We start from the raw sequence: 20,123 nt of genomic DNA on the forward strand, positions 1-20,123 counted from the left end.
ACTATAGCTGGTAATTGTGCATCATCCACAGAAAGGTGGGGAAAGATTTAAAATAGTTAGGGGGTGGGAGGGGGAAAGTCCACACCAAGTCAAAAAGTATGAGGAAACGGTCAGCAAGACATAGTGGCAGTGTGGGGACAATTACCCAGATAAGAGTTCTGTACACAAATGTACATAGCATAAGAAATGAAACCAGTGAGTTTGAAGCAAAAATTCAGTTTAAAGGGTATGATGTAGTAGTTCTAACAAGAGATCTGGCTACAACCTGAGTATGATTGGGAGCTAAATATTCCAGGCTATAGGATCTTTAAAAAGGACAGAGAAATTGTGAAAGAAGGGGAGCAGCAATATTGATAAAAGACGCAATTACCGGAGCAAAAAGGAGGGGTTTCAATGAGAGTGAGTGGGCGGTCGAAACATTGCGGGTAGCGTTAAGGAACAGCAAAGGATGCATATCTCTGGTAGGAGTTGTCTACAGACCTCCTGATAGTAGTGATGTAGTGTAGGAGATAGATAAATACGGCGATCTGGGAAGCATGAAGTAAAATAAGAACATAAGAATTAGGAGCAGGAGTAGGCCATATGGCCCCTCCAGCCTGCTCCGCCATTCAATAAGATCATGACTGATCTTCGACCTCAACTTCACTTTCCCGCCCGATCTCCATATCCCTCGATTCCCCTAGAGTCCAAAAATTTATCGATCTCAGCCTTGAATATATTCAATGATTCAGTATCCACAGCCCTCTGGGGTAGAGAATTCCAAAGATTCACAACTCTGAATGAAGAAATTCCTCCTCATCTCCAGTTTCAGGGCTGACCCCTTATCCTGAGGCTATGCCCCCCAATTCTGGACTCTCCAGCCAGGGGAAACAAACTCTTAGATCTACCTTGTTAATCCCCCTCAGAATCTTATATGTTTCAATGAGATCACCTCTCATTCTTCTAAACTCCAGAGAGTATAGGCCCAATCTACTCAATCTCTCCTCAAAGGACAACCCTCTCATCCCAGGAATCAATCTTCATTGCACCACCTCCAAGGCAAGTATATCCTTCCTCAGATAAGGAGACCAAATCTGTGCATAGTACTCCAGATGCGGTCTCACCAAAGCCCTGTATAATTGTAGCAAACCTTCCTTATCTTGTACTCCAACCACTTTGCAATAAAGGCCAACATGCCATTTGCCTTTCTTATTGCTTGCTGTACCTACATGCTAACTCTGTGTTTCCTGTATGGAGATACCTAAATCTCTCTCAACACCAACATTTAATAGTTGCTCACCATTTAAAAAATATTCTGCTTTTCTATTCTTCCTACCAAAGTGAATAACCTCACATTTCCCCACATTATACTCCATCTGCCACGTTATTGCCCACTCACTACATCCCTTTGCAGGGATGTTCACATAGACCAGGAGAAACCAAACAGCTCAAAGTAAAGGAAATAAATTTCTAGATGTATACAGGACAATTTTCTCGATTTAAAGAGAGCAAGCCATACTGGATTTAATGATGAGTAATGAACCAGAATTAATTAACTATCTGACAGTAAGGGAGCATCTTGCAAATAGTAACCATAATATGATTGAGTTTGATAATTAGGTTTGAGAACAAGGTAGAGTCACAAACCAAGGTTTTAAATTTAAGTAAGGCAACTTTCGAAGAGATGAAAAATTGACCACAGCAAACTGGGCTGAACTGTTAATGAGTAAACCTACAACCAAACATTGGGAAGTATTAACAGAAGTATTTACGAAAACAGTACATAAACCTGAACGGTAAAGACTCCACTTGTGTAGTTAAGCAACGATGCAAAAAGGAATGTGAAAAAAACTTGCAAGGGATAATCAAAGCTAACGGCAACAAAATTTACGGATATATTAAGAGAAACAGAGTAGTAAAGGCCCAATAAAGACTGATGCAGGCAAGACAATGGATAATAAGGAAATGGCAAACTTGTTAAATGAGTACTTTGTATCCGTTTTCACAATGGAGGAAGAGGAAAAAATACCAGTGGTACAAGCGAACATAAAAATAAGTCGAGGGGAAGAACTTGGTAGATTTAATATAAGTTAAAAAAAAAAAAATTGGTAATGGAGAAAATAATGTGATTTGAGAGAGGCAAATATCAAAGCCCTGATGGTTACCACCCTAAGGTATTAAAAGAGAGAGGTAAGGAAATTGAAGATATATTAGTCATAATTTTCCAAAGTGCTCTAGATTTATGAATTGTGCCTTTGGTTTGGAAAATTGCAAATGCCACTCCATTATTTAAGAATGGGGGAGTTACTGGAATCTAGCATCAGGAATAGTGCGACTGAGCACTTGTACAAGTATCAGCTTATCCAAGAGAGTCAGCATGGGTTTGTGAATGGTAGGTCATGTCTGACTTATCTAGTTGAAGTTCTTCAGGAACTCACAAGCATGGTGGATAAATGCGAGGTTATCCACTTTGGTGGCAAAAGCAGGAAGGCAGATTATTATCTGAATGGCAATAGATTGGGAGAAGGGGAAGTGCGTCGAGACCTGGGTGTCCTTGTGCACCAGTCGCTGAAGGTAAGCATGCAGGTGCAGCAGGCGGTTAAGAAGGCAAATGGCATGTTAGCCTTCGTAGCGAGAGGGTTTGAGTACAGGAACAAGGATGTCTTGCTGCAGTTATACAGGGCCTTGGTGAGACCACATCTTGAGTATTGTGTGCAGTTTTGGTCGCCTTATCTGAGGAAGGATGTTCTTGCCATGGAAGGAGTTCAGCGAAGATTCACCAGGCTGATACCTGGGATGGCAGGAATGACGTATGAGGAGAGATTGGGTCGATTGGACTTGTACTCGCTGGAGTTTAGAAGAATGAGAGGGGATCTCATCGAAACTTATAAAAGTCTGACGGGACTGGACAGACTAGATGCAGGAAGGATGTTCCCGATGGTCGGGGAGTCCAGAACCAGGGACAGAAATGAGGAGGAATTTCTTCACCCAGAGAGTGGTGAACCTGTGGAATTCTCTACCACGGAAGGCAGTAGAGGCCAATACATTAAATATATTCAAGAAGGAGTTGGATATATTTCTTAAGGCTAAAGGGATCAAGGGGTATGGGGAGAAAGCAGGGACCGGGCACTGAATTTGGATGATCAGCCATGATCGCTTTGAATCGCGGAGCAGGCTCGAGGGGCCGAATGGCCTACTCCTGCTCCTATCTTCTATGTTTCTATGATAGGGGAGTGTCTATTGATGTTGTCCATATGGACTTCCATAAGGCATTTGATAAGGTTCAACGCAAGAGATTATTAGCAAAAATTAAAATGCACGGAAATGGAAGTAACCTTGTGACATGGGCCGGTAATTGGTTGAGAGTTATGAGCCAAAGAATAAGGATAAAGAGTTCATTATCTGATTGGTGGGATATGGAAAATGGTGTTCCTCAAGGATCTGTACTGGCCTCAGCTTTTCACCATATATATTAATGATCTGGATGAAGAAATGGAGAGTGGTATATACAAGTTTGCAGATGTTGTACTCCAAGGTTTGGAACTAGTAGCTTCCTGTCTGTATGATTGAACACACTGGACAGTGCATTTATCAGTTGCGCAGTTCGGGAGCATAAATGAATTCATTATCTCGTTAAAGGGGAAGGTAATTCTATGGTTAAGTACGCTATGTATGGAACTATCAAATGTCACACTGCAGTGACAGTAACCAAGGAGAAACCCCTTGGGGTACATCTGCCTATATATGATTTAGTTTCTAAGAAAGAAAGACTTGCATTTTATATAGCACCTTTCACAACCAGCAGATGTCCCAAAGCGCTTTACAACCAATGAAGTGCTTCTGTTGTAATGTAGGAAACGCGGCAACCAATTTGCGCTCAGCAAGCTCCCACAAACAGCAATGTGATAACAAGATAATCTGTTTTTGTTATGTTGATTGAGGAATAAATATTGGCCAGGACACCGGGGATAACTTCTTCGAAATAGTGCCATGGGATCTTTTATGTCCACCTGAGAGAGCAGACGGGGCCTCGGTTTAACATCTCATCCAAAAGACGGCACCTCCAACAGTGCATGACACTGGAGTGTCGGCCTAGATTTTTGTGCTCAAGTCTCTGGAGTGGGACTTGAATCCACAACCTTCTGACTCGAGGCGAGAGTGCTACCCACCGAGCCACAGCTGACTCTTTTTAATTGCTTTAGAAATACTCTAAAAGACCTTGAACTCCACAGACCTCATTTGTTTGTCTCACTGATTAGCAACCAAAATTAAAGATTTAAAAACAAAAGAATGCTTCTTTGATGAATTATTTGTCTTTGGCTCAGTCAGCTTGAAAATATTTGATGGGATCTTGCACCATGAACTTCTAAAGTAGTTGCTATCTTATGGCCTTCCACCTAAATGATGTATACTGCTAACCTGATTTCTCTATTCTGTCTTTGATCCAGCTGATGGCTCATCCTCTGAGTATTTTTCTCCTTTTTCTTATCAGTGCATCCACCCATCCTCTCTGGTGATTCACTCTTCATTCATTATCCCCCTTCAGACTGTAGGTTCTTAATGCACATTGCCTTTATTTCTCCCATAGCACAATGGCTGAATCCCTACATCTTGATGTCAGAGCCAATTCAATGGGGAAATCTTTTTCAGTCTTTAAGGTTGAAGGGCAATAATCAGCAAATCCGGGACCAACACCCCCTCCTCCCCCCCCCCCCCCAACCAGAGTGATGAGCTGGTCTCGCCAGTTAGTGCAAGGCACAGCTTCAGTGTTGCACAAGGAGTGTAAGAAAGAAAGAATTTGCATCTATATAGTACCTTTCACGTCCTCAGGGCATCCTAATGCACTTCGCATTGTTGAGGTGTAGTCACTGTTGTTACGAAGGCAAATTATTGACCTGGTTAGGAAATTGGCTGAGCGGCAGGAAACCGAGAGTAGGGATAATGGGCAGGTACTCTAATTGGCAGGAAGTGACTAATGGGGCCTCAACTATTCACTATTTATTGACAACTTAGATGATGGGCTAGCAAACCACATATCCAAGTTTGCTGATGACACAAAGATAGGCAGAAATGTAGATGGAAGCATAAAATTACAGAGATCTTAATAGATTAAGCGAATGGGCAAAACTGTGGCGAATGGATTTCAATGTAGGCAAATGTGAGGTCATCCACTTTGGACCTAAAAAGAATAGAACGGAGTACTTTCTAAATGGTGAAAAGCTAGAAACATTGGAGGTCCAAAGAGACTTGGGGGTCCATGTACATAGATCATCAAAATGTCAGACAGGTACAAAAAATAATCAAAAAGGCTAATGGAATGCTGGCTTTTATATCTAGATGACTAGAATACAAGGGGGTAGAAGTTATGCTACAGCTATACAAAGCCCTAGTTAGACCACACCTGGAGTACTGTGAGCAGTTCTAGGCACCATACCTTAGGAAGGATATATGCAATGTAGATTTACAAGAATGATGCCTTGTCTCCAAGGGTTAAAATTTGAGTAAAGATTACATAAGCTAGAGTTGTATTCCCTGGAATTTAGAAGATTAAGGGGTGATTTGATTGAAGTTTTCAAGATATTATGGGGAACTGATAGAGTAGATAGAGAGAAACTATTTCAAAAGCAAAATACTGCGGATGCTGGCAATCTGAAATAAAAACAAAATGCTGGAAATACTCCGGTCAGGCAGCATTTCTGGAGAAAAAAAAGTTAACATTTCAGGTCGATGACCTTTTTCAAAACTATTTCCGCTGGTTGGGGTTTCTAGGACTGGGGGCATTGTCTAAAAATTAGAGCCAGGCCTTTCAGGAGTGAAGTTAGGAAACACTACTACACACAAAGGGTGGTAGAAGTTTGGAACTCTCTTCCGCAAACGGCAATTGTTAATTTTAAATCTGAGATTGATAGATTTTTGTTAACCAAAGGTATTAAGGGAAACGGGACAAAGTCAGGCAGATGGAGTTAGGTCACGATCAGCCATGATCTCATTAAATGGCGGAACAGTTTTGAGGGGCTAAATGGCTTAGTCCTGTTCCTATAAACACGGCAGCCAATTTGCACACTGCAAGGCCCCACAAACCACAATGAGATAAATGACCAGTTAATCTGTTTGATGATGTTGGCTGCGGGATGAATGTTGGCCAGTATACCAGGAGAATTCCCCTGTTCTTCAAATAGTGTCATGGGATCTTTTAAGCTCAACTGAGAGGGCAGACAAAGCCTCAAATTAACATCTTATCCAAAAAATGGAACCACTAACAATGCAGCACTCCCTCGGTGCTGCACAGAATGCAGGGGATCCCACAGAACTTTTTGCACAGACTGCAGACTTAAAAATCTGGCAAGATAAAGCGGTATCATGTTGATGGCATATACCACAAAGTAAGCTCCGCCAAGCTTTCGCACAGTAGCCCAGATTTTGCGGTCATTGGCGAATGAACGGTGATTGCCGTTCATTACATTTATACTTGCCCACAGAATTTCTTTTAGAATTTTACACTGCAATTTGCTGTTATCAGATAGTCAAAGTAGTGCGTGTCTTCTACCGGGATCTGGGACCTGTGTGAACAGGGAGTGTCTCTTCAACCAATCAGATTGAAGAATCCTTACTGTGGCACGCAGAGTCTAAACCAGGAAGTGTAAATTAGAATATTTAATTCAATGTAAAATCATGTACAGAAAGCGAAATAGAGAGGGAAAGAAAGATGGGAGATAAAAGAGACAGAAAGGAAAAGTTTTTTAAAAAGACATTTTTTACATCTCCAACAATAATTAAAATCTGAAGGAAAGAGACTCCACACTTGTAAAAGTAAATTTTCAGTAACAGAGAGGTTGTTTGGCAGCAATTAAGACTTATCATGCCATTAAAATTCACTTAGACTTGGACAAGCCCTAACTTTTTCTGGCGTGTTTAGTGGGTAAGTACTGCAACTTCACGCCCTTCGTGTTTGAATGCCGTGTCTCTCAGCAAAGTACCGGTGTAGCAAAGCTTGTGGAGGAGCAGGGCAAATCGGACAGCAACTTCCTGATTTCCACATTTAACTGTGCCTGTGCGAACGCCAGAATATTGCTGTCCGATTTACTCCTTAATAACGGTGAATGCTGATAGCCTCGCCGTTATTCTTACTGCAAAATCTGGGCCAATATTACAGATCTTCCATTGCATCTCATACATAACCATACCTCAAAAAGGCACACATACAAGATGCAATGTACAACTGAAAGCCTTGCCAAACTCCCAATCACAGCATTGTACCTTGGGAACTTTGGTAACATTGTCAGTCCATGTCATGCTATTTAGTGGGAAAGGAGATGAAAGGCTTGAGGATTTTTTCATCTCTAAGATTGAGACTAGCTGTCTCTGCCACTGCCTTTACCTCTTTTTCCTCTCCCCCACATTCCCAACCTCTCCCAATTCCCTGCCCATTCTAGCACTGATTTGCCCATCAGTTTTTCCACTTCACACCATATGCCTCTCCTTGCCTACAAGGCTCACCTTGGACGATTTGGAGTTTATGGAAGGCTGCCTCCCTGATCCCATTCCCACGCAACTTCTGACGATTCAACTTTCCATATTGGCTTCTATGCGAGCTGTTGTTAATGGTTCCCATTTTTAAGATACCATGTCCCTTTGAAAGCCATCGGGATCACGCCCTGCTCATAAAATCCACCTTCACCCATCCATTCTGTACTGCCCCATCTAAAACCTTCCCTTCCTCTCTAAGGTTCTCAAAGATGCCGTTGCCTCCCAGTTCTTTGCCCATCTCTCTCAAATTTCCTGTTCAAATCCCTCCAAATCAGTTGGTGCCCTACCTTCAGCACTAGCCAGAGTCACAAATTACATCCTCTGGGTCTGTGACCTTTTGGTTTCCATTTTTAAATGGTGCTTCTTTACCCACGCTCACACTGTCACCTCTGGAGTTCCCCAAGGTTTTATCCCGTTCCTGTTCCTTATTTACATGCTGCCCCTCAGTGACATCATCCATAGGTACAGGTTGGCTTCCAAAACTATGTTAACACCCAGTTCTACCTATTCATCACTACTCTTGACCCTAAAACCACCTCCATTCTGTCAGACACTCTATCTCACATTAAACTGTAGATAAGCCAGAATTTCCTACAATTGAACACTGGGAAGATTAAAGCTATTGTTTTGGTTACTTCTACAAACTCTGCACTCTTACCATTGCCTCTGTCCCCCATCCCTGGCTATTCACTCAGGCTGAATCAGAATGCACACAACCTTAGGTTTCTGTTCGACCTAGTGCTGAGCTTTAAACCCCATATTCTATCTGCTACAAGACCTCATATTGCTCACCTCTGCCCCTAACTTACTCCCAACTGCCATTGAAACCCTTGTTCACACCTTTGTCAACTCTACACTGCCTTTGCCAGTTGCCTGACTTTCACCCTCCATAAACTGCAAATCGCCCAAAACTCTTGCATTGGGTACAGTAGGGTAGTGAGGACTAACAACCCAGTGGTCGAGAGTTCAAATCCCACCAATGTAAATTGTAGAATTAAATTCAATAAATTTGGTAATTTGTCAACTGACACCAGCAAAAAAAATGATCATGAAACTTGCCAGATTGTTGTCAAAACCCAACTGTTTCACCAATGTCCTTCAGGGAAGGGGACCTGCCACTCAGTGTAGCCTACATGTGACTCCAATCCCACATTAGACTCTTAATGTCCTTTGAAGTGGCCTAGCAAGGCATCCATTTGTAAAACAATCACTGAAGTTCAGTAATAAGATCGGACACAGACCTACCAGGAAAGGCCCAGACATCATATTAGGGAAAGGCTAGGGCAATCTTAGCTCAGTTGTGATGCGCTATCAATTACTCATAAAAGACTGAGAGTTAAGAGAGTAACTAAAGGCTTTTATTAGCAAAGAACAGAGCATGCCTCTCGTGGTTGACTGGGTTCCAAGAAGGCAGGGGGCTGCAGGTCAATCACCTTTATACCTGGGCCTGTGTGGGTGGAGCCAGCCGGGACATGTTGAGGCATGCATAGGTACAACAGTGTGTAACAACAACAACAACAGTGGTTTACCACATTAACCCCTTGTTTAAAATTGAGTCCGGCGGGGTGAAGTGTACTAAAGGTTCGTGTAAGTAAGTCTATCAGGTGGCCTTGTATGCCGTCCTGATCGTCGTGGTGGCAGCGGTGATGGTGCAGCATCCAACGTTGAGTCTGGCGTCTCATTGAGTGGTTGGGTGGTCAATGACGGGTCCTGGGGCTGCGGCATGCCGTCTAGCGGGGTTGGGTTGTGGGTAGTGGTGGATGGCAATGGTAGTGTTTCAGGGGCACTCAAAGGTGCGAGATCTCGTGTGGGGGCTGTGTCCTCCCGCCCGTCCGGGTACGCTACGTAAGCGTACTGGGGGTAGGCGTGGGTAGTGGTGGATGGCGAGGGGGGTGTTTCGGGAGCACCCGAAGGTGCGAGGTCTCGTATGGAGACTGTGTCCTCCCGCCCGTCCGGGTACACCACGTAAGCATACTGAGGGTTGGCATGGAGGAGGCTCACCCTCTCGACCAGGGGGTCCGTCTTATGGGACCTCACGTGCTTCCGCAGTAGGACGGGTCCTGGAGAAGTCAGCCATGTCGGTAACGAGATCCCCGATGTGGACTTCCTGGGGAAGGAGAACATTCTCTCGTGAGGGGTAGCATTGGTGGCTGTACAGAGCAGTGACCGAATGGAATGGAGCGCCGCAGGGCGGACTTCCTGCCAGCGAGAGGTCAGAAGGCCCTTAGATTTCAAGTTTAAAAGGACTGCCTTCCAGACCGTCGCATTCTCCCTTTCCACCTGGCCATTCCCCCGGGGGTTGTAGCTGGTGGTCCTGCTTGTAGCGATACCTCTCGAGAGCAGGTACTGCCAGAGTTCGTCGCTCATAAAGGATGAGCCCCCGTCGCTATGAATATAGCTAGGGAAACCGAACAAGGCGAAGAGGTCATTCAGACATTTAATGACCGTGGTACTGGTCATGTCTGAGCAAGGGATGGCAAACGGGAAACGGGAGTACTCATCAATTATGTTGAGGAAGCACACATTGCGGTCGGAGGAGGGGAGGGGCCCTTTAAAATCGACGCTCAGCCATTCAAAGGGGCGCGTGGCTTTGATCAGGCTTGCTCTGTCTGGCCTATAAAAATGCGGTTTGCACTCGGCACAGATTTGGCAGTTCCTGGTCATGGTCCTGACCTCCTCGATGGAGTAGGGCAGGTTACGGGATTTGATGAAGTGAAAAAACCTGGTGACCCCCGGGTGGCAGAGGTCATTGTGGAGGGTCTTCAGTCTATCGACCTGCGCGTTGGCGCATGTACCACGTGATAGGGCATCTGGGGGCTCATTGAGTTTCCCGGGCCGGTACAAGATATCGTAATTGTAGGTGGAGAGTTCGATTCTCCACCTCAAGATCTTGTTGTTCTTGATTTTGCCCCTCTGCTTATTATTAAACATAAAAGCTACTGAACGCTGGTCAGTAAGCAGGGTAAATCGTTTTCCGGCCAGGTAATGCCTCCAATGTCGCACAGCTTCCACAATGGCCTGGGCCTCTTTTTCGACAGAGGAGTGTCGAATCTTGGGGCCCTGGAGGGTCCTTGAGAAAAAGGCCACGGGTCTCCCCGCCTGGTTAAGGGTTGCAGCTAGGGCAAAGTCGGATGCGTCGCTCTCCACTTGGAAAGGGATGGACTCATCCACTGCGTGCATTGTGGCCTTCGCAATATCTCCTTTTATGAGAGTGAAGGCTGCACAGGCCTCTGCTGTCAGGGGGAAGGAGGTGGACTTGATGAGGGGTCTGGCTTTGTCCGCATAGTTGGGCACCCACTGAGCATAGTACGAGAAAAACCCTAGGCATCTCTTCAGTGCTTTTTGGCAGTGGGGGAGGGGGAGCTCCATAAGGGGGCGCATCCTGTCGGGGTCGGGGCCGATGACTCCGTTCTCCACTACACAGCCAAGAATGGCAAGGCGCTTGGTACAAAACATACATTTGTCCTTGTATGTTAGGTTCAGCCGCTGGGCCGTACGGAGGAATTTCTCTAGATTAACATCATGGTCCTGCTGGTCGCGGCCGCAGATGGTGACGTTGTCTAGATAGGGGAAAGTGGCCTGGAGCGCGTTCTGGTCGACCATCCGGTCCATCTCCCGTTGGAAGACTGAAACCCCGTTGGTGACGCCGAAGGGAACTCTGAGGAAGTGGTAGAGACGACCGTCAGCTTCAAAAGCTGTGTACTGGCGGTCCTCAGCCCTGATGGGGAGCTGGTGGTATGCCGACTTCAGATCAATCGTCGAGAACACCCGGTATTGTGCTATCTGATTGACCATGTCAGATATGCGGGGGAGTGGGTATGCATCTAGCTGGGTGTAGCGATTGACCGTCTGGCTGTAGTCAATAACTAGGCGCTGTTTTTCGCCAGTCTTCACTACCACCACTTGTGATCGCCATGGGCTGGTGCTACTTTCAATAATCCCTTCCTTCAGGAGTCTTGCTACCTCGGATTTAATGAAGCTCCTATCCCTGGCACTGTAACGCCTGCTTTTGGTAGCGATGGGCTTACAGTCGCGGGTGAGGTTAGCGAACAAGGAGGGGGGGGGACTTTAAGGGTGGAGAGGCTGCAAATGTTGCACGGCGGGCGATTTAAAAGCTGCTGGCTGCAGACTGTGAGTGGGGGGAGGGGTCCGTCGTACGCTAACGTGACACTCTTAAGGTTGCACTGAAAATCCAACCCCAGTAGAACGGCAGTGCAAAGATGGGGCAGGACCAGGAGTTTAAAATTTTTGTATTCTGTGCCCCTTACTGAAAGGGTCACTACACAGTAGCCACCGACATCCGCTGACTGGGCTTTGGAAGCCAAAGAGATCCGATGTCGCGTCGGCAGGACCGGGAGAGAGTAACTCCGCACCGTGTCAGGGTGGATAAAGCTTTCCGTGCTCCCGCTGTCAAAAAGGCAGGTAGTGGCGCGGCCGTTTACCTTAATGTCCATCATGGACCTGGACAGTTGATGAGGGAGAGATTGGTCCAGCGTCACGGAGGCCAGCGTATGGTCGAGCGAGTCGATGTGGTCGTCAGATGAGGCAGTGGTTGAGTCCGGGTCCCCCGTGGTTGAAGTTGGAGACGTCCGAGATGGCGGACAAAATGGCGGCGCCCATGGTCCCGATCCCCACGCGGCTGGGGGAGTCCAAGATGGCGGACAAGATGGCTGCCCCCACGGTTCGCACGCGGCGCTGCTGGCATTAGCGGTTTTACCTTTGCAGGCGCTGACATAGCGTCCTTTCTTCCCGCAGCCGGAGCAGGTAGCGTTTCTCGCCGGGCAGCGTGCTCTGGGGTGTTTTGCCTGGCCACAAAAATAACATTTCTGTGCCTTGGACATCGCAGCAGCAGTTGAAGGTGGCGGTCCCATGACCCAAGGTTGTGGCGTCCATGTTGCGGAGCGGTTAGGGGAGAAGGCGTCCATATTCCTGTAGGCCGCGTCGAGCGAGAGCGCGAGGGACACTGCCTTTCTCAGGTCCATTTCTCCCTTTTCCAACAGTCTCTGCCGGGAGTAGTCGGACCTTAGACCCGCAACGAAAGCATCTCGGATCAGTCCCTCCGTGTGTGCTGCGGCTGATGCTTCTTTGCAATCGCAGTCTCGGCCGAGTATCCGTAGTGCCCGTAGGAAGGCCTCCACCGATTCCCCGGGCTGCTGTCTGCGGGATCTTAAGAGGTGCCGGGCATAGACCGTATTTACCGGGCGTGCGTATTGCCCTTTTAGCAGACCGATAGCCGCCGCGTAGGTCGTCGCGTCCTGGATTATTGTATAAACTTGGTGGCTCACCTTTGAGGCCAGGATTTCAACTTGTTTTCGTCCAGGGTCACAGTTGAGGCTTGCAGGTAGGCCTCGAAGCAACGCAGCCAATGCGCGAATTTAGTAGCCGAACCCGCTTCTTGGGGGTCGGGGTCTAGGTCCAGGCATGTTGGTCTGAGGGCTCGCAGCAGCTCCTGTTGCTCAGCGTTTGGTGCAGCAGCCTGCTGTTCAGCAAATGTCGACATTTTGTTTTTGCTAATAAAATTGATGCGCTATCAATTACTCATAAAAGACTGAGAGTTAAGAGAGTAACTAAAGGCTTTTATTAGCAAAGAACAGAGCATGCCTCTTGTGGTTGACTGGGTTCCAAGAAGGCAGGGGGCTGCAGGTCAATCACCTTTATACCTGGGCCTGTGTGGGTGGAGCCAGCCGAGACATGTTGAGGCATGCATAGGTACAACAGTGTGTAACAACAACAACAACAGTGGTTTACCACAAGTTGACCCATCAATATCTTCCTCTATCATCTGGGGACTGGTGCCCAAACTGGAAGCAACAGCCAATACTATCTGCCAACATCCCAGACTCCACCAATATCATCCCTGATATGGTTTGCCCCACACGCCAAATAGACCCCTCAAAGCATCATCTTCAAGGAGTGTGATGGAATACTCACCTGGATGGATGCAGCTGCAACAATGTTCAAGAAGCTCAATATTATCCAGTCCACTCGATTAGTGCCCCTGCCATTCGGCTCTATCCACCCCACCAGCCACTGGCAGACTGTGGCTGCAATAAGTACTATCTGCAGGATGCTGGCAGCAACTCACCAAACTTGCTGCAAAAGCACCTCTCAGACTGTGACCGCTACCACAAAGGACAAGAACAACAAGATCATGGAAACACTACCACCTACAAGTTCCCCTCCAAGTCACACACCAACCTGACAGGAACATATATCATTGTTGTTCAGTCATAACCTTGAATTTGCTACCTAACACCATGGTGGAAGCACCATTACCACAAGTACTGCAGCTGTTCAAGGAGAAAGCCACCACCACTTTCCAAGGATGGGCATTAAATATGACTTTGCCAGCATCACCTAAATCTTGTGAGCAAATTAAAGAAGAAAAGTTGTATCCTATCAAGAACCAAGCCCCACTTGTCCATTGCCATCATTGTCACTGACCTACTTTGCCTCTCCATCCCCCAACAGATGGAATTTCAAATCCACGTCCTCCTCTACAAATCGCTCCATGGCTTCTCCCCACCCTATCTCTAAGACCTTCTCCAGCCTTTCAGCTGCTCGACCTTCCTCTTTGGAATTCCCTTCCCAAACCAAAGCCTCTCTGACATCCTCTCCACTCTCAAAACACAACTTTTCGACCAAACTTTTTGTCGCCTTTCCTAACCATCCTGCAAAGGCTCGGAATCTGGTCCTTTTCTTTTCTAAAAAGTGCCTTGGCACATTTTTCTATGGTAAAGGCAGACAGTTGTAGTATTTGAGGAGATGTGGGAGTTCCATTTGAGGTTATAGTAGATAGTGAGGCCAGGAATGTCAATAGATAAAGGAAGACCAAGGGTACAGCAATTAAAGATGAGAAGTGATCATTGTTGGCTAGATTTGTGAGACGTGAATAAAAACTATGGGCTGATTCAGCAGTCCTGTCTACTGGGAAAACAGGTGCGTTAACTGGTGCAGAAGTCAGTGCTGAATTGGGAGAGCACAGCCTGTGCTAATTTCCTCTGTCCTGCAATTCAGTGCTCTATTTGTAGTGAGAAAGAGTAGTGGGCAAGGATGGATCCTTGAGGAACTTCAAAGGTATCGACGCAAGCTGTGTTGAGACAAGTTGAAGCAGAATCACACAAACAGTCACACTGAGGTGGACTGTGGAGGAATATGCTGTGATTGACCATGTTTAACGCTGTGAAGAGGTAAAGAAAGGATAAGACCGAGGATAACAAGAAGTTGTTGTTTGACGGGCAAGCCCTCTGTATCCTCTAGTCCTCAATCATTCATTTTTTCTCTCTCTCTAGCAATATTTCTTCCTCTCTCTCTAGAAATATTTCTTCCTTTCTACAGGTATATTCATCACATGATGGTGGGGCATTGCTTCTTGAACTTTCCCCTCTCATTCCTTCTGTGTGCTGAACTACGTACTTTTCTTCCTCCCTTCATCCTCACTGTTGAAATCAAGATTCATTGTAGTCTCCTAGCTTAACTCATTCCTTTCTAAGACCTCAAAACTCTAACAACCATCAGACATTTAAACCCCAAAGTTGGCATTGCTTCATCTTCGTTTTTATAGTATTCCGTCTTGGTAGTCTCCTGCCTTGGCCTTTCAGCTTGGTTTCTCAAGTTTTACTATTGCATTACCCAGTGTGGAATTGAGTCACACAGACCAGATCTGTATAGTTAAACAGTGTGCCAACACTCACTGTCTAAGCTCGCACTTGAAGAATGACTACTTGGGCGAGGTACTGGAGAGTAGTTGGCGTCTATATAGAACCATATTCCAGCATGAGTCAGCAGCTCCGTGAAACAAATGGGGGGAAAACTGAAGTGATGGAGCTACTTCAGGATGACTACTTGCCTATCATGGTACTTGCCGTAGGTCTTTTCCCCTTTATCCTCTAATTTCAATGCCCCCCCCCAACTTTTCTGGTCTCTGCTGTCCATGTGACCTGTGCCCAATTGATAAATTGCTGCCAGATCGTCAGCATGCTTTCTGAGGAGAGATTGTTCAAGTAAGTCAAAGCAGGTTCCCACTACCACCCACCTGTGGTAGAGTTAATTACCATCACACAGCTGCATCTAAACTGGTTATTCTACTGGGCTGTCATTTCTTGCCATAATCAATTTTCTGCCCTTCTATGCCAAAATAGAGTATCATAATTGTGTAATCTATAGTGTTAATTTATTCACAGAGTTCTTAGAAAGAAGGTTGAATACATTTTGAACTGCAGCCACGTGTTTAATTTAATGACAAAAAAAAATTGGAATATAAATTTAGGGAAATGCTCCAGATTCCAGGCAGTAGTTGATTCATTGAAGTACTTTGAGGTCAAGTAAAGTCTAAATGCTCTCGGGAGCTAAGAGGTAGGGTTGAGGAGGGAGTGGGCCGTGAGCCCAGTAAATCAAAAAGATTGTAGTATTGTTTGGCTATAGTTTTTGAATTGTAGCATATACATGATTTAGTGGTACGATGTATACCTCTTAAAACATAGCATACTTCTGTAATTAATTAAAATATAATTTAAAACTGCAGCCAAATACTTATGCAGGGTACATGCCTATTGTAACTATAACTGGCTATACATTCAGTGTTCCAGAAACTGCTCTGAGGCATTTGTGTAAATATTTGTGGTTTGAGACTCTGGGTGTGAGGTTCAGGTAAAACTGTATAGTAATCAAAATTAAAACATATGTGGTATGGTGTACGCCAGTTATTTTTGTATCCTCTACCTTTTAAATATATAGTTTTAGGGAACAAATAAAAAGATGACACATACAGGCAGTAAGCAGAGCTGTCAAACCCTAAGAGTGAAATCTTCAGTCATGAGTCAGCTGCATACCTGAGGTATGGGCTTGTGCCAGAAATTTAAACACAGTTAAAAGAAGCAAGCTGCTTCCAACACGCAGGTTGCATGGGGACGGTCTGTCCGTGTTTTTAAATCCAGGTTTACTGCTCTGTTGCTGCTGATGCGGCTGCTCAGTTAGTGATTTTCTTCAGTTACCATTAGGGCGACTGAATCGCATCTTCTGGTAAGTAGGGGAAGACGTGCACTGTCAGCAGAAGGCCAATGATCAGCGCTCTACGCATGTATCTGAGTACTGTGCATGAGCTCAACTTTCAATTTTGTTATGCAAGCACTGAAAATGTGATTCCTGCTTGCATCGCTGTGAAAATAGAACCAATATTAACAATCATTGAACGGCATTAAAATTGTTTTTCTGTCCCACTTTCTCTCTTCTTCAGTTCTCTCTCTCTTTTCCCTTTATCTCTTCCGAACCTTATAAAATGGTAGCATGTAGGGAAGTTCAGCAACCTCAGTACCTTGCAAGAAGATTCTTCACTTTCACATATTACTGGATAAGTAAAACCACAGCGTTTAACATAATATTGGCACCACAGGCAGGCAGTGAATGGACATTAGCAGCATCGGGACTCCAACTTCTGTGCTGCCAAGTTCAGAAAGTATTTTTTCTCTCTACATGCACTCACTCCTCAATTGACAGGATTCCCAAATACAAGTGCAGAAGCAATTTTTTACCCAGCATATTTTATAGATGAGGCCTTTTCTGTGCTGTGCTATATCGTGGGATGTGAGGCCCGCCATAGTAACAGATTCAGGAAGGAATAGACTGTTCCATCTAGTCTACTGATCCAATTTTCCACAAGAAAAACTGTTGATGGGAATTTGTCTAGAACGACATCATAATTTCCTGTTCCACTATGCTTGCTGGTAGTCTGGCCCACATGTGTTTACCACCTATTTACTGAAAAAATTGCCTGAATTTACTATTTTGTTGTCCTCAATTTTAAACCATGATCCTTCATTCTTGAACTTCGTACGACAGAAAAGTTCATCTGGATCTAAATTGTCCAAGCCCTTCATAATCTTAAAAATACTTTTGTCAAATCGCCCCTCAGTCTTCTCTTTTCAAGAAAGTTCCAGCTAGTCCCAAAGTAACCAACTTCTCAAAGCTCTGCCTCTTAGTTCTGGAATCAGTCTTTGTACTCCCTCCAGTAACTTAATGTAATTTTTAAAACAATGAGACCAAAACTGCAGATGTGGTCCCACTAAGCCCAGATCTAATTTTAGAATTACCTCTCGACTTATAGCTGACATGCTTATCTACACACTCCAACATCTCAACCCAGAAGACTACAAGCTATTGAGCCCAAGTAATGTCCTGGGTCGAATGTTGGATTGTATAAAGTACTTTACTAGAATATGTCCTGAAAGAGGGGATAATGAAACTCGTAAATAGATATGGAAAGAGGGAGGCGTCATTGATTGATGGGGAGGGAGGTCTTACTTAACAAATTCATTGCAGTTCTTCAAGGTCATTGTTGACGATATAAATTCTGTGAATGTGATATATTTAGATACTGTGCAACATTAGTGGTTAGTTCACACGGCAGCAAGGCATGCCATTGGCCATTTTTGTGTGAGCTAGACATCAGTGTCAGTAGGCAATTTGACCATGGCGTGCATGCTGGCCAACCTGATCTTGTTCTCACTTTCATGCATGCACACTTACCAACAGAGGTAATTATATAGTGATCAGAAACAGGAACCTGGCTATTAGCTTGGGGTCACTTATTGTGTCCCCTGCCCCTGTCCTGTCAACACATCCCTCTTGCTTCATCAAACACTTGCAACTATCGGTTGCCATACTGATGCCAATTACCATCACTCCCTTGGTCCCATCATTTCCCTAACCCTTCCATTTTGCAGTACTTGTTGCTTGCTTGTCCCCTTTTTACCTGTTCCTCCCTGTTTCCAACCTGACCTGTCAACCCATATCCCATGTCTGTACACCCTCAGCTCATCTTGCTACACAATGTCATGCATCACCCTGCTATCCTACACCTCCTCAAGTCACCGTCCATGCAGCCCTTTCAATGTAGGTAACTACTATAAGAGCAATTAGTACTTTCAATGTAGGTAAGTATACTATAAGAGTGTAATCAGTGGTTTCAAAACAAAAGTGCCAGTTAATCAATGAAGATGAGAAATAAGGCCTGCAGGAGTGTGGGAGTGCAGTGGTAAAGAGGAATTGAATGCCTGGTTTAGAGATCACAGGTCCAGTATACAGCATGTCCAACCCCCCACCCCAGCAGCAAGAGGCAAGAGGTGGAGGAAGAGAGAAAAAAGAAGTAAAAGAGGGCCTGAGACTGGGAAACAGGCCATGGCTGGGCAACAGCAGCAGTTATTTTGGTGTGGTTATGGAAACATTTTTAAAGATTCACTGGTCAGGGATTTTGACAGGATCTGGAGGAATTTTTAATATATTTTACAAGTTCACTTTCGATACATATAAAAAGCTTTTAATATTAAAGATTCTGTCCTCAAGTAGAGGTAAAAAGTTTGACTTCAAGTTGCAGCAGAGGCAGAGCAGGTAGGTAACTGGACCGGAGGACACAATAGCACCACCGACTGTTGGGAAGCCCACAATTATAGAGCAAGAGGAAAATGTTGACATTGGATTTTTCCATTATAATGTTGACATAAAAGGCATGACTGGAAAATCTTAAAACAGGGAGTCATGTTATTTAAACAGGAAAATTGTACCATACGCAAGGCGTTTAATATTGATTACTAAAACTTGTGTTCCTTTCTGGGATTTCGTTTTGCAATTTCTTTCAGCTGTTTTTTGAAGTTTGCAAATGATGTAGGTGATAGTGTAACATAGGTAGAAGTTATGCTGTTGAACCAGAAGGATGTGGCAAAATGACTGAGAAATGTATAGGGTGCCTATATCGCTCTAAATCAACTATTGTAAATGACCCTTGGCTGATTTTGCATATTTCATAAATCCTTTATTATTTTGAGTCAGTGGATAGAGGAAATTACAAGGATAAGTTATGGCAAGACCATAAACAGAGTTAAAAGTTCATTGACTGCAAAATTCCATGGGAGTTCTACCAGTCTTCCACCGTAATTTCTGCAGGAGACCAGCAGAATCCACAAGGAAATGGGGGAGAACTAGTTACACTGGACCTGTTTGACATTTCAGATGTTCTCCACCGTTTCTGTCCGCCTCTTACAAGGCAAATGACAGGCCAGGGTAGATCTAGGGACAGGGACTCCTCAAGCTGAGAATTTCCTAACCTGGCCATAGATGGGGACTTGGCATAATAGTAGTGGCTGGTACGTTAAAAGAGCTGAGGCATACTTTCCGTCACTAAGGCGCATGTAGGCCCTACCAGTGGAGTCCAGACCTGGCAAGTAGCCTAGACCCCTGAAGAGGACTTTTGTTTTAAATCCCCGGATCAGCTTCCTTGCTCTGTGGCCGAACAGTGGGAGGCCTGGGCAATCACCCCAGGGCCGGGCACCCATTCAAGTTTCTGGGTGTATGTGGCAGGAGGGCACCAAAGATGTAGCCACAGTGGCACTTGGATCTGTCTGTCCCATGCAAATGAGGTGCTCTCCCACTGATCTATAAACTCCAACTGAGGTCCGTGTTAAAGGGCACCAGTGGGCGTGATCCCAGTACAACTGCAAGGATCGCAGCCCATTGAAATCTGGACCCGTCTGCTGAAATGTGCAAGAACATTTGAACCTTCTGCAATGGTCCTGAATCGATAGTTTTTTTTTAAACTGTTACTTTACTCATTAAAATTTGTAAAG

General features: G+C 45.1%; 1 protein-coding gene across 1 annotated transcript in view; it reads left to right on the forward strand.

Annotated features, from left to right (window-relative positions):
• The window catches only part of dym (dymeclin), a 527,720-nt gene that overhangs the window by 435,370 nt on the left and 72,227 nt on the right, over positions 1-20,123 (forward strand). The gene's annotated exons all lie outside the window — the stretch shown is intronic.

The sequence above is a fragment of the Somniosus microcephalus genome, chromosome 2 (assembly GCF_052327205.1).
Source record: "Somniosus microcephalus isolate GS21.2 chromosome 2, FLI_Smic_1.0, whole genome shotgun sequence".
Lineage (NCBI taxonomy): Eukaryota > Metazoa > Chordata > Chondrichthyes > Squaliformes > Somniosidae > Somniosus > Somniosus microcephalus.